This window comes from Bos grunniens, chromosome 3 (assembly GCF_055505025.1).
Source record: "Bos grunniens cultivar Pamir isolate PY7600 chromosome 3, Bosgru_T2T1.0, whole genome shotgun sequence".
In the NCBI taxonomy this organism is placed as follows: domain Eukaryota; kingdom Metazoa; phylum Chordata; class Mammalia; order Artiodactyla; family Bovidae; genus Bos; species Bos grunniens.
Genome location: NC_141167.1, coordinates 36,421,076 through 36,435,386, shown reverse-complemented (window position 1 = coordinate 36,435,386; position 14,311 = coordinate 36,421,076). Strand labels below are relative to the sequence as shown.

At 39.8% G+C, this 14,311-nt stretch overlaps 1 long non-coding RNA gene across 2 annotated transcripts in view; it reads left to right on the top strand.

Annotated features, from left to right (window-relative positions):
• Nucleotides 1-794: 794 nt before the first annotated feature.
• Nucleotides 795-14,311, top strand: part of LOC147375476 (uncharacterized) — a 53,848-nt gene continuing 40,331 nt past the window's right edge. For both annotated transcript variants that reach the window (XR_015160138.1, XR_015160137.1), the window contains exons 1-2: nt 795-913; nt 11,601-11,675. This is a non-coding gene — a long non-coding RNA (uncharacterized LOC147375476). The remainder of the gene's footprint in view (nt 914-11,600; nt 11,676-14,311) is intronic.

Sequence of the window (14,311 nt, the reverse complement as noted above, 5' to 3'; positions counted from 1 at the left end):
AATACAATGACAAATGTATTTAATGGGGATATTAGAACACTAAGCAGGAAGAATTAATCCTCTTGTGGGATTAGAGGAGTTAACTAGGAAAAGGAAGATGACTGGCCTGGAAAGTGAATTTCAGTCACAGAAATAGCATGAACAAAGACTGAGTCAAGATAGAGCATTAAATGTTCAGGAAAGCAGTTTAGCACTATTGAAACGTAAGTTTTACTAAAATTTAAATAAAGGTGGTCAAGTAGGGAAAATATTGTATACAGGGATGTATAATTCTCTTGAGAAAGACAAAATCATTTCAAATATTGGTAACTTGCTAAGTTGTTACCCTTTCTGTGCTTCAACTTTCTCATTTGCATGATAGGAATAATAACAATACCTACCTAACAGATTTGTTGTTAGGCAGGTAGCAAGCATTCAGCAGGTGGCCTGCTGAATGTTAGTAGGTGGCCATGAAACATTTTCAGTGACAGAATGACATGGGCAGATTTATGACATTAGTATAGAAAATAGATTGGAGGGACTTAGGGCCAAAAGCAGAGATATGAGTTATTTGCTGATAAGATATTATAATAATCTAAGGGGTAATGGTGGCCTAAACTAGGCTAGAGTTAGTGGAAATATAAAATATTTTAAAAGTATATGGTCAGGCTCTTCAAGATGGCTATTCTCTCTCTCTCTCTCTCTCTCTCTCTCTGTACATCAGTTGCTTCACCAGGCCCTGCTTCACTCACATGACTATCCAATCCTCTTAATTATAGGACTTAATTAGTCTCTGGCAACTGGGAAGCCCACCTGATGTCAAATCCTCCTATAAATTGTAGGCTTCGTCTCCCCCAAGGAGCAAAGACTGCTGGCACGTCCTTCATGCTGTCTGCTGCACACAGTGGGGTGTTGCTCCAGGACTTTTCTTCAAGTATGTAAGATCCCCCTGTCCCATAAACCACTGATGTCACTGCTGCTGTCTCCAGGCTCTTCAGTCTCAAGGCCAGGCAACCACAAGGCAGTCAAGCCTGTGAGTTGCAGCCCAATAGAAGGCTAAGTGTACAGAGGACTTAGTAGTAATTGGAAATGGTGGATAAATGGGAAGGCTGACTCAAAGGTCACATCCAAGATTTTGGTGTGGGTGACTCAGCAACTGTGATGAAAGTAAGTAAGATAGGAAATACAAAAGGAAAGAAGAGAGCTGAGAGTTTTACTGAGGATATTATCAATAGTGCTGAACTGGAAAGGGCAAAGAAAGAAGAGGACAGAATGCACTCATTGTATTGGTATTGTGATCCTAATGATAGTACTTTTGGGGAAGTATTCATTATTATCTCTTCTTTACAGAAATGAAAACTGAGGCTCAGATGTTGTGAGAATGTATCTCTTAAGGTCACACAGCTGTGTAGGTCCAGCATCCAATGTGGGGTATTCATTCTCTAAACACAACAACAACTCTAAATCCTTAGTAGGTGGGACTGTGGGTAGCTTTCTTAATCTCATCATCACAGAGTTCATGCCAGTAAAATAGAATGATAATAATCATAGCTATGATAATCATAGCTAATCTCACAGTATTATTGTATCAGATGAATTAAGACAAGTGCTTAGAACTGTCTTGTACATTCTGTATTCCTTTATGTACCACAAAGAAGGAAGAATTCTGACAATTAAACTATGATGCATCATCAATTGTAAATTACATTGCTATTTCAGAAATTTTGGAATATGAAAGAATGTATTTTAGAATTTATGTAGTATGGTAATGAATACTCAAGAAGCGTTAGGTAGTACATCATTATAATTACAGTTATTATTTGTTAGAGTTGTTATTGTTATTTGTGAAAATCACCAGGAGATGATGAACCGAACAAAATCAGGGCAAGGTCAAAGATGACTTCCCTTTACTGATAATATGACATGTTTTATAAGATGACCCCTGATTCTCCTAGTCTTCTTTCAGTCCATATCAAATTCTGGGATAACTGGACCTAGACAAGGGGGTAGAAGACTGTGTATTCAGGGCTTCTTCTATGGTTGTGCAGATTGTGTACTGGACAACACAAGGAGAAGGTCCTATGGTATATTGTATGAATCCAGCTCTCCAGAGTTGAGCATTCTATGTCCTGCTTGGATCTATGTCATTGCCTGCATGAATCTCATAACCCAGCCTACCTCTGACTCTAACACTGATAAGCAAGGGTCAGAGCCCAAAGCTTAGTTGGAGAAAAGGAAAGAGATGGGTTTCCAATCAATCTTGAGATTAAAATTTTAAACTGTGCTCTCAGTTATGAAAAATAACTAGAAATAAATCTGCCCAAGATATCTGTAAGGAAATCAGAAAGGGTGATCTGTCAAAATTGGGTTGAAAGTATTAATGACAAAAAAGCTAAAACATATGCACGTTTTTACCACACCATATTGAGAATCCTCAATAGTCTGGTTATGTAAAATTGAAAAGAAGTGGTGTTTTGACCCAGAGAAACATCTACTTTTCCTAAGGGAAACAGAGAAGTGATAATGAGCTAAGTGCTATTGGAGAGGAAAGTTCTAGCAGATGCAAAGAGAAGGCAGGTGTTAGTCCTGCAGGAGCAGTAGAGAAAACTTCTTTCAAAAGTTTTAAACCAGGCTAAAATATATTAAGTGGACTCTAAAGCCATGTCTGATTTCCATGAACAGTAAAAGAATACACCTGTGGAAGAAAAGTCCTTAGGTAAAACCTGTGTGCTATGGACTGAATGCTTATGTCTGCTCCTCACCACCAAAGTCATACCTTGAAGCCCTATCCCTCAATGTGACTGAATTTGGAGATAGTGCCTGTGAGGTGATGATGAGCATTAAATGAGGTCATATGGGAGGGACCCACATTTGATAGGACCGGTGTCCTTATAATGGAGAAGGCAATGGCACCCCACTCCAGTACTCTTGCCTGGAAAATCCCATGGATGGAGGAGCCTGGTGGGCTGCAGTCCATGGGGTCGCTAAGAGTCAAAAACGACTGAGCGACTTCACTCTCACTTTTCACTTTCATGCATTGGAGAAGGAAATGGCAACCCACTCCAGTGTTCTTGCCTGGAGAATCCCAGGGACGGGGGATCCTGGTGGGCTGCTGTCTATGGGGTCGCACAGAGTTGGACATGACTGAAGCGACTTAGCAACAGCAGCAGCATCCTTATAAGAAAGGGAAGAGACACTCCAGAGCTTTCTCTCCATCTGGTCTGTCCATGCTTAGAGAAAAGACCATGTGAGACCAAAGAGGTGATCTAAAAACCAGAAAGAGAATGTTCATCTGAAAGAAGCCCAGCAAGGAATTAATCTTGGACTTTCAGTCTCCTGAACTGTGAGAAAATACATTTTTGTTATTTAAGCCACCAATATTTGGTATTTTTTTATGGAAACCAGAACAGAATAATACGCCTTGTCTACTCTAATTCAACTAGTTCTAGCCCTCAATTATAATTTTAATCCATAATTCTCCAATCACGCAGGCTAGTTTAGCTTTTGCTTTGTTTTTTTGTCCGTCAGATTTCATTAGATTCTTACCACAGTCCAGTGAAAATAAGCTATTAGTTTCAGCTTATATAAGTTGCTCTAAGTGAGTTTCTGTTGCTACTCAAATCCAAACACCATTTTAATGTCAGGGAAAGGGTCAGGAGCTTGGCAACCCTAGATCATGACAGCCACACCTCCTCTCTTTGGCTGTATGCTGTGGCAATTTCACAGTAAAAAGACATAAGGATCTTTTACTAGAAGAGCAAAGCTTCTAGAGGCTTTGAAAAATTTTCAAGCCTAAATACTGTAAGATTGAGTTTAGGGGGAGGAAGAGTCATAGGGAGAAGCAGTTATCCCATGACTGCAAAGAATTAGCCTAGAACATATTTGATTTATCTTCTAACTAATCTTTCCAGGGATGTGTTTTCCAAGACGTTATACTAAAACATCAATTAAGAGCCTTATCAGGTATGGTAATACCTCAGGTGCAATTCACAAAGTGCAATTCTTAGAGTATGAAGGCAGCTTTAAGACCATCAAGCAATCACGCTCAGCCAGTGATGGTGCACAAGCAAAAATAGCGCAGTTGGCATTTGGAACTATTACCTGGAAACTCTTGTTTGGGTTGATTCAAGAGTCCAATTTCTACAGCAGAATTGAGAACTCCATTTGCAGAGTGCCCTCCCACCTGCCAGATTACTCATCATCTCCAATCTAACCCACAGTCCATCTTCCCAGCACTCCTGCGGAATCTCAGCAGGGTCCTTAAACATCCTATGAGGCCACAATTCTGGGGGAAAACTCTCCACTAATCCTCTCCTACTACGTTTTTTTCTTGCCATTCTTCAAACTGTATTTAACATTAATTTGTCATCTGGATTGGTTATTGATCACACTAGAGCAGTTTGAGGAACTGGCTAAAAGACTTTACTCTTTAAAAAGTTTCCTCGCTTGAGTTTACAAAGAATGTTAGTGGGTTGGAACTGCCAGAGTAGAAGAATTTAAGGAAACAGTCTTGCCCAGGAATAGCCAGCCAAGCACTTCAGCATTTTCCTGGTGAAAATGAACAGAGCTCCTTAGAGTCACACAACTATATGCTATTACAAAATACCTTCTCATATAGGATCATAGTTTTTCTCCTGCATCTTTTTTCCTTCCCTTTTCAATTGCCTCCTCTTCTCTTCCTTCTCCCTCTTCCTCCCTGCTTTCTTTCTACCTTCCCTCTCCTCCTCTCCCCTATCTTCCCTTCTTCCTTTCTTTCCCTTCTCTTCCCAATCTTTTCTTCTGCAAATATTTAATGATTGCTGGACACTGTACATAAAATAATGTGAATTTAGAATCAAGTCTTAAAGAGCTAAATGTTTGTGGAACTGACAAGTAAAGAGGTGATTCTAATCTAAATTGATAGGGTCTATAGTTGGAAGTACGAAATGTTTCTTAGACAAGAAGCCCCAAGTAAGCTGGGTGCCAGGGTGAGGGTAAAGTCAGGAAAGATTTTCTGCAAAAGGTGACCCCTGAACTACTTCTCAAAGAAGGAATTCAATTTAGGTCAGTGACAAAGGGAAGGAATAATTTTCTAGGAAAAGGGACCAACAGAGCAAAGGACTACAGATTATGTTTCCTTTCGGCAAAATCCAAATAGGTATATCTGACATTTTTGAAGGTGAGAGAAGTGGCCAAGGCAGTCAAGTTGAAAGTCAGAGAATGAGAGGATGAGAATCTCTTCAGATAGGCAATGGTGAAATCATGAAAGCTTCTGTATGTGTGACATAAAGGAGCCTAGATTTAATCTTGAAGGGAATGGAGTATTCTAAGAAGGGAAGCGTGGCAGTCTGCTTAAATCCTAATCAGATTTTTAAGTCCCTTGTCTGCCTTCAAGGTTCAACCAGATGTTCACAGTGTGGTTGCATTCTTACACTTCGCCTGACCTCTACGTTGCTGTTGCCTCACAGAAGTAGGAGAGGAGTTGCTGAGTCAGTGCTGCAGGGAGGCGTGTGGGAGGAACATGGATTATTCATGGCGGCCTGCGCAGTGGTCCAGGTGCAGCCACGATTGCTGTGGACTGGGACCATTTGTAATGCAAAAGCATGGCAAGAAAATCCATTTTCTCATTTTCAGAGCTGATTTTATCTCCATGCTTCTGCCCATGTTACAAATTTAGGCTGATGAAGTGGAACAGGAGACAGAAGAACAAAATGGAATTTCTAACTACCATTTGCCAAAGGATTTCTTAAATGTCAATTTATAAACTCATTTATTTGGGGGAAAAAAAAAAACTAATTCAGGGAATATATCTTGAGGCCTTGTGGTATAAAGCAAGGTAGAATGAGTTTTGAAGTCAGACAAATCTGAATTTGAGTTATGTAACTTTGGGCAAGTCAGCTAGCTTCTCTGTACCACGATTTCCTTATCTGTGAAATGTGAGTAATGATGCAATGGAGGGTGGAATTATTGGTGGAATTATTGGCCTTAATTCTTCACTTCTTCCTGCATCCTTGACTTTTTTTACCTTGTGCAGTCACTCCTACTAGAGGAAAATCTAGTGAGATACATATTTTCTTGTCCTTTTATTTTCGGCTTATTTATATGACTTGCTTTGGGCAATGGGATATGGAGGAGGAACAGATACAGTGTGATGAACTTAAAAGTAGCCCCATAGTTCTTTTACCTTCTTGCTTTTATGTTATTGCCAAAAAAAGAAACTTCCCTGGGATTTTGCAGCCTCCTCTGTCTGGGCTCCAATGAAGCATACTTACACTGAATCTGCAGCAAGGATTCAAGGTCAGCAGAACCTGTAGCTTGAATCGGATGTGCCCCATTAACTCATAGGCAGGTAACCAAGAGTGAATAATTTTCACTTCAAGTCACTGAGCTTTGTGGTGACTTGCTAGGTGGTAATAGCTAACTGATACAAACACTGTGGTAGGCTGCTTCTGAAATGGCTCCCATGATCCCTTCCTCATGTAGTCATTCTTTGTGGTCCTCTCTTTGTGTGTGGGCTGGATATATTGATCTAGTCACTTCCTTTAAGCTAGTAGAATATAGCAAAAGTTATGGCATGCCATCACTTCTGAAGTTATGTTGTACAAGATTATGACTTCTATTTTGCTGACACTTTCACTCTCTCTGCTTTCTCACTTTGAAAAAGAAAGTTGTCATATGGAAAAACCCACATAGACAGGAACTGAGACAGCCTCTGGCTAACAGCTGAGTGGAACTGGGGCTCCTAGTCAACAGCCTATGAGGATGTGAATCCTGCCAGTAAACATGTCATAAATCTGAAAGCAAATCTAATCCCAGTTGACCCTTCAGATGAGACTGAAGCCTAAATGGATACCTTGATTACAGTTTTATGAGAGACTATAGCTGAGCTTCAGCCAGATTCATGATTCTGTGAGAAACTGTGAAGTCATAAATATCATTTTATGTCACTTACTTCTGGGGTAATTTGTTATACAATAGTTGATAATGAATACACTTGCCTTGGGGGTTTCCCAGGAAGAATAAATGAAATCACATATTTAGGTTGTCCTATGGACAGTGATGGGGCTTCCCTTGTGGCTCAGCTGGTAAAGAATCTGTCTGCAATACAGGAGACCTGGGTTCGATCCCTGGGTTGGGAAGATCCCCTGGAGAAGGGAAAGGCTACCCACCCCCCCCCCCCCCCCAGTATTCTGGCCTGAAGAATTCCACAGACTGTATATCCATAGAGTTGCAAAGAGCTGGACACGATTGAGCGACTTTCACTTTCACTTTCATGCAGAGTGATGGCACCTAAAGATGTTCATGCTCTAATGATGGGAAACTTACATGGCAAAAGGGACTTGGCAGGTGTGATTAGTTTTAGAGACCTTAAGATGAGAAGATTTTCCTGGGTTGGCCAGTTGTCCTGATCTAATCTCATGAGTCCTTAAAAGTAGAGAATATTTTCTAATTGTGGTCAGAGAGAAACAGAAAGATGTGACAATGGAAAGAATGTCAGAGAGATGCAAAGTTAGAAGTATGAAACCCACTTTTGCTTATTTTGAAGACAGAGAAAGGCGGGGGGCAGGGGCGGGGCATGAGCTAAGGAATACCGGTGGCCTCCAGAAGCTGAAAAATGCAAGGAAACGGTCTCCCCTAGAGTCTCCAGAATGAAATATAGTCATGTTGATATCTTGATTTTTTACCCCACTGAGACCAGTGCTGGAGTCTGACCTACAGAACTGTAAGATAATGAATTTACACTACTTTCCATACTAAGTTAGAATTCAAAACAGCAGCAATAGCAAATGAATACATAGGATAACCTATCTGGGCTTAATGAATGAATTTTCTTCTCCATTTTGCTCTCTTTATTCACATTTAAAACAAGTGGATTCAGCTCTGTGTAAGAGAGCTCTGTATGTAAACTTCATAGCATTATTTAAGGATTACTGGGAGATTATCTGTAAGCCCTTAGAACAATGCACATAGGAAGCAGTGAAATGTTAACTATTATCATCATTATGATTGTTATGGTTAGTGTTATTGCTCAGTCTCTGGATTCAGTTCTCTGCCTCAGGAGGAAACACAGTGCTCTCCATTCCATTGAGGAACTAGGATATAGGCAATGGTTGCTGCTGCTACTGCTAAGTCACTTCAGTTGTGTCCGACTCTGTGCGACCACTAGGCTCCTCTGCCCCTGGGATTCTCCAGGCAAGAATACTTGAGTGGGTTGCCATTTCCTTCTCCAATGCATGGAAGTGAAAAGTGAAAATGAAGTCACTCAGTCATCCCCTGGTGACTCTTAGAGACACCAAGGACTGCAGCCTACCAGGCTCCTCCGTCCATGGGATTTTCCAGGCAAGAGTACTGGAGTGGGGTGCCGTTGCCTTCTCCGATAGGCAATGGTATTGGACATTAAAACTATTTTTTCTGGGAATCTCAATGCTTAAACTTAAAACTTTGCTGCAAAAAGTTTAGAATCACTTGTTATAAACTTGTATTTTCCTGAAAAATAGTCACAGTGTAAACATTTCTTTTGTTGCTAAAAAGAAGTCTCAGGACGTGAGAACTGTCCTCAGATATCTCACGGGCTGTCATAAGGAGGTAGAAGCAGATATTTTTTCTTTCTGTGTGATCTCATTTGGTGGAAAGGGCAATGGGTAGAAGGTTCAGGAAAGCAGAATTACTGAAACTGCCTAGAACCCCAGACCCCCTAAAAGGAGGCTTATGAACTAGGAAATGAGCAAAAATTAGAATATGAAATGTTATCATAGATATGATGAAATGCATACTTTTAGTCCCCAGAAGACATTTATTCTACAATCCCTTTTCCTGAAATAAAGGTACAGACATAGTTTACACAAATCATTTTTACTATAGCATTAGTTAAAGCAGCCAAAACAAAATAAAACAACAAAAAAGAAAAACCATTGCTCTTTGGCTATGGAGAAAGGTTGAGTCAATCAACACACATCCACTTACTGATTTACTTGTTGCTGTTGTTCAGCTGCTAAGTCGGGTCTGCCTCTTTGTGACCCTGTGGACTGTAGCACATCAGACTCCTCTGTCCATGGCTCTCTCCAGGCAAGAATACTGGAGTGGTTGCCATTTCCTTCTCCAGGGGATCTTCCTAGACCAGGGATGGAACCCACATCTCCTGCATTGGTAGGTGGATACTTTACAATCGAGCCATTAGGGAAGCCCATTACACAGACATGATTCAATGTGAAGAGCTTAAATGACATGGAAAATGTGGTATAATTTTAAGGCAAATAATCAGCAGAAGGAACTGTATATTCAATTAGATAACTACCAAGAAAAACAAACCAAAGTATGCTCAAAGAGTAGAAAACTATAATGGAATATATATATCATTGATAACAGATATTTCCTTTGAGGAGTGAAACTCTGATTAATTCTCTTCTTTCACTTTTCAATTCCATTTTTTCAATATATTTTCATAATGTGCAAATAATATTTTTGGATTGAGAATATAATATACTTCATTTTAAAAATTAGATTAAAGGTGATTTCAGAAATTGTTTTTCCCTATACATTTTTATTGTCCCCAAGGGGCTCTGGAGACTCCTCTGTGTTCACACATATGCCCACTTGAAAAACTCTCTGTATAAATTATTCAAAATAATAAATGTATACATAAACCAATAAATAGAAATACCAAAGAGGTTCCATCTTTATCAAGTACTTACCAAGTATGAGTGATGAGAGTGTTAATAATGAGATTTTCCTTCATTATTGAGCAGGAGAGATAGATGATCTATCATTTCCTGAATGTTTACTATATGCTGAACAATTTACATATGTTCTATTTATCCTTGAAATTGACATGCAGATTAAGTATTATATTCTCAATGCTAAGGTATATAAGTTAAAGTTTACCCAAGGTTGCCTAAATAGGAGCCTACCCAGACAGGTATAAACCATGTCTATCTGTTTCCGATGCCTTTGTTCTTCTCACTATCCCAGACTATATAAAGACTGCATACTTAATGCATCATTTTCTCTACTCTGACCAAACCACTGCCTTTGTCTTATTATGAAAGTGATTGAGCCTTCTCATTTCTCAGTTACATTATATTCTCTTATGATTCCTTTGGCAGTTCTATGGTGGATTAGGCCCAAACTGAAGTTGAATACTCTATTCTTCAAGGTGTTGGGATTTCCACACTATTTTACTCTCCTGGCTGATTTTCTTCTAGACTCCATGTAAATATATGATTCATAAGTCAGATATTCTCTACCTTATTTTTAATTTTATTGCAGAAGAGTTTATGAAGCACTGCTTCCTCATAGTATAGTCTCCCAAGTGATCTTAGTAGGTTGGTGCAGCGGACAGAGCCGATCTTCTAGGTAACTGGCTCAAGGGCAGTCAAGGGCCTGGCATTATAAATCCATCCTACAGATATTTTAATCACCAAATGAACCACTTGGAGCTAACTTCAGTGAACTTGAATATAGCACATAGAGAGAAATAGCAGTTGGTTGTGAGGGGAGAAGCCATAATGCAGATAGGAGTTATTGGAAGTTTGAGGTGACAGAGACATAAATATGAAAGTGTGAGTAAACAAAAAGACTAGCCAGGAATGTGTCGGTAGCAGCAAGAGAAGAATGGGTGATTCACATAATGGCAGACATCAGATAGGGACACTGGGCATTTACTTCCAGTGTAGCAGAGGCTGGTCACTGGAATGGCCTCCCAGTTCTCGAACAATATTCCATCCACCTGGAGGATGGGATCTGCAGCAACTGAAAATTTTTCTCCGCATCTTCTTAAATAAATAAAAACTCGAAGCAAACCAAACTTATTAATGTGCGTACATGTTTATTCCTAGTTATTTGAAGAAAACTAGCCATCAAGTTACATCTCACTGAAGGGTATAAGGTCTTTTACCCAGAGCCCATAAGACTCACCATTAAGGAATGGATAAATGATAATGCATAGCCAGGAGAACTCCCTTCAAAACCCCCAATCCTGGAATCCATCTTGCTTAGGGAAGAGAGGGAAGAAGAAGAAACACTAAGATTATTTCCTATTCTCAATTTTTTTCTAAACCTTGGACTTTCTTATTTTTTTTTTTTTTTTTTAACTAATACAGTGAACAGCTGATGTAGGTAATAGTGCAATACCTCAGATTATGGTCCTATCTATATTCCACACAGGCTTGGTGATATGGGATTCAAAAATTGAAAGCCATGCCCTATTTGTGTCCATATTCACTGTGTGATTTCTGGAAAATCACTAAACTCTCTGGACTTCAATTTCTTCATCCATTAAAATAAGAATAATAACAGTCTTTGCCTTCCTAATCTTTAGGACTGCTCTGCAAGTTAAAAAAAAAAAAAAACACAATGAAACTGACAACTGTAAAATAATTGAAAGAGCTAGTATTTTTGTCAATACCATCAAAATGCTAATAAGTCATTTTTTGAATTTTAAGAGTTTTAGTAAAAATTACTTAAATATATAAACTTCATTGTTTAGCCTTGTGGACCATTTGCTAGCAGAGCTATGTCAGTCTCCTTAATATACTATTCACGAGCTAGAAGTAGTATCTTGAATAGGTTAAAAACTTCTGAAAACAGCTTTTGATGGTGTGTGGTTTGCTAATGATCTAATCTGTCTTCCATGTCTCTTTAAGGGTTTAACAGAGAGAAAAGGGGCTCCAAGCCATTGCTGACAAATGTGCTTGTAACATCTCGACAGCCAACCCAAGGTAAAGGTCAGGAAAGGTGGTTGCCTCTTTTATTTTGATTATAAAAAGTCAAAGGCCTTTTTTTGAACAGACATCTAAGAACAAGAGTGATACACATATACTCCTTACTTCTTCTCAAAGTCTTTGGTCACAGCGTTGGTTTATTTTAACCATCTACCCACCCCAAAGACCAGTGCTGCCAAAAAGTTTTTCATGATTCCCCTTAAGTCTCTTTTACTTTTAAAAATGTTTAATGCTTTACCTGGTCTTCCTTTATGGCATTTAGCCCTTTTTGCATCGAATTTAGCATACTCTAAGCAATGGCAACCCACTCCAGTACTTTTGCCTGGAAAATCCCATGGATGGAGGAGCCTGGTAGGCTGTAGTCCATGGGGTCGCGAAGAGTCAGACATGACCGAGCGACTTCCCCTAAGCACATTTAATGTCTATCACTAGATTGGTATGTTACATGAGTGTAAGCCCTATTTCTGATTCATCTTTTTGTGCTCCGGAATGCAAAACTTCTACCTGACACATAAGTTTCTCATAAAATGATCAATGAATGGGTATAGACCCACAACAAGTAAGAAAATAGAACAAGCAGAATCTAACTTAACAGTCTGTTTTGAAAGTACTCTACAAGTCAGCTTCCCATAAACAATAAGTGGAAAGTAGATTTTTATATTGGTACTTTCTCTCTTGGGCTAAAAGAATTTCAACTTTTGCATCCATTTCTCTCATCCTTTTATTGTAATACCTCTTTATTCTTTTCGAATTCAATTTTCAACTTTCTTTGAAAGCCCTGGAAATCAGCTTAACTCTTTAGACGTGATCTATTGGCCAAGTTATATGCAGAGTACATCATGAGAAACACTGGGCTGGAAGAAGCACACGCTGGAATCAAGATTGCCAGGAGAAATATCAATAACTTCAGATATGCAGATGACACCACCCTTATGGCAGAAAGCGAAGAGGAACTCAAAAGCCTCTTGATGAAAGTGAAAGAGGACAGTGAAAAAGTTGGCTTAAAGCTCAACTTTCAGAAAACGAAGATCATGGCATCTGGTCCCATCACTTCATGGGAAATAGATGGGGAAACAGTGGAAACAGTCTCAGACTTTATTTTTTTGGGCTCTAAAATCACTGCAGATGGTGACTTCAGCCATGAAGTTAAAAGACACTTACTCATTGGAAGGAAAGTTATGATCAACCTAGATAGCATATTCAAAAGCAGAGACATTACTTTGCCAACAAAGGTCTGTCTAGTCAAGGCTATGGTTTTTCCAGTGGTCATGTATGGATGCGAGAGTTGGACTGTGAAGAAAGCTGAGTGCTGAAGAATTGATGCTTTTGACCTGTGGTGTTGAAGACTCTTTATTTTTTTTTTTTTTTCAGATTCAACTTCTTTATTGTAAAGTTTTTCTTTTTTTTTTTTAAATTTTATTTTATTTTTAAACTTTACATAATTGTATTAGTTTTGCCAAATATCAAAATGAATCTGCCACAGGTATACATGTGTTCCCCATCCTAAACCCTCCTCCCTCCTCCCTCCCCATACCATCCCTCTGGGTCGTCCCAGTGCACTAGCTCTTGAAAGTCCCTTGGACTGCAAGGAGATCCAACCAGTCCATTCTAAAGGAGATCAGTCCTGGGTGTTCTTTGGAAGGACCGATGTTGAAGCTGAAACTCCAATACTTTGGCCACCTCATGTGAAGAGCTGACTCACTGGAAAAGACTCTGATTCTGGGACGGATTGGGGGCAGGAGGAGAAGGGGACAACAGAGGATGAGATGGCTGGATGGCATCACCGACACAATGTAGATGAGTTTGGGTGAACTCTGGGAGTTGGTGATAGACAGGGAGGCCTGGTGTGCTGCATGGGGTCTCAAAGAGTTGGACACAACTGAGTGACTAAACTGAACTGAACTGATTGGCCAAGTGTTCTGTGGATAAAGCAGTGTGTATGAGCCTCCACATCATTTCCCCTTGCTTCTCCTCAGGTTGACCCTCCTATACCTTCAGTTCAGTTCAGTTGTTCATTCGTGTCTGACTCTTCATGACCCCTTGGGCTCCAGCACACCAGGATTCCCTGTCCATCACCAACTCCTAGAGCTTGCTCAAACTCATGTCCATCGAGTTGGTAATGCCATCCAACCACCTCATCCTCTGTTGTCCCCTTCTTCTCCTGCCCTCAATCTTTCCCAGCTTCTGGGTCTTTTCCAATGGGTCAATTCACATCAGGTGGCCAAAGTATCAGAGTTTCAGCTTCAGCATCAGGCCTTCCAATGAATATTCAGGACTGATTTCCTTTAGGATGTACTGGTTGGATCTCTTTGCAGTCCAAAGGACTCAAGGCTCTTTTCCAACACCACAGTTCAAAAGCATCGATTCTTCAGTGCTCAGCTTTCTTTATGGTGCAGCTCTCACATCCATACATGACTACTGGAAAAACCATACCTTTGACAAGATGGACCTTTGTTGGCAAAGTAATGTCTCTGCTTTTGAATATGCTATCTAGGTTGGTCATAGCTTTTCTTCTAAGGAGCAAACATCTTTTAATTTCATGGCTGCAGTCAACATCTGCAGTGATTTTGGGGTCCCCCAAAATAAAGTCTCTCACTGTTTCCATTGTTTCCCCATCTGTTTGGCATGAAGTG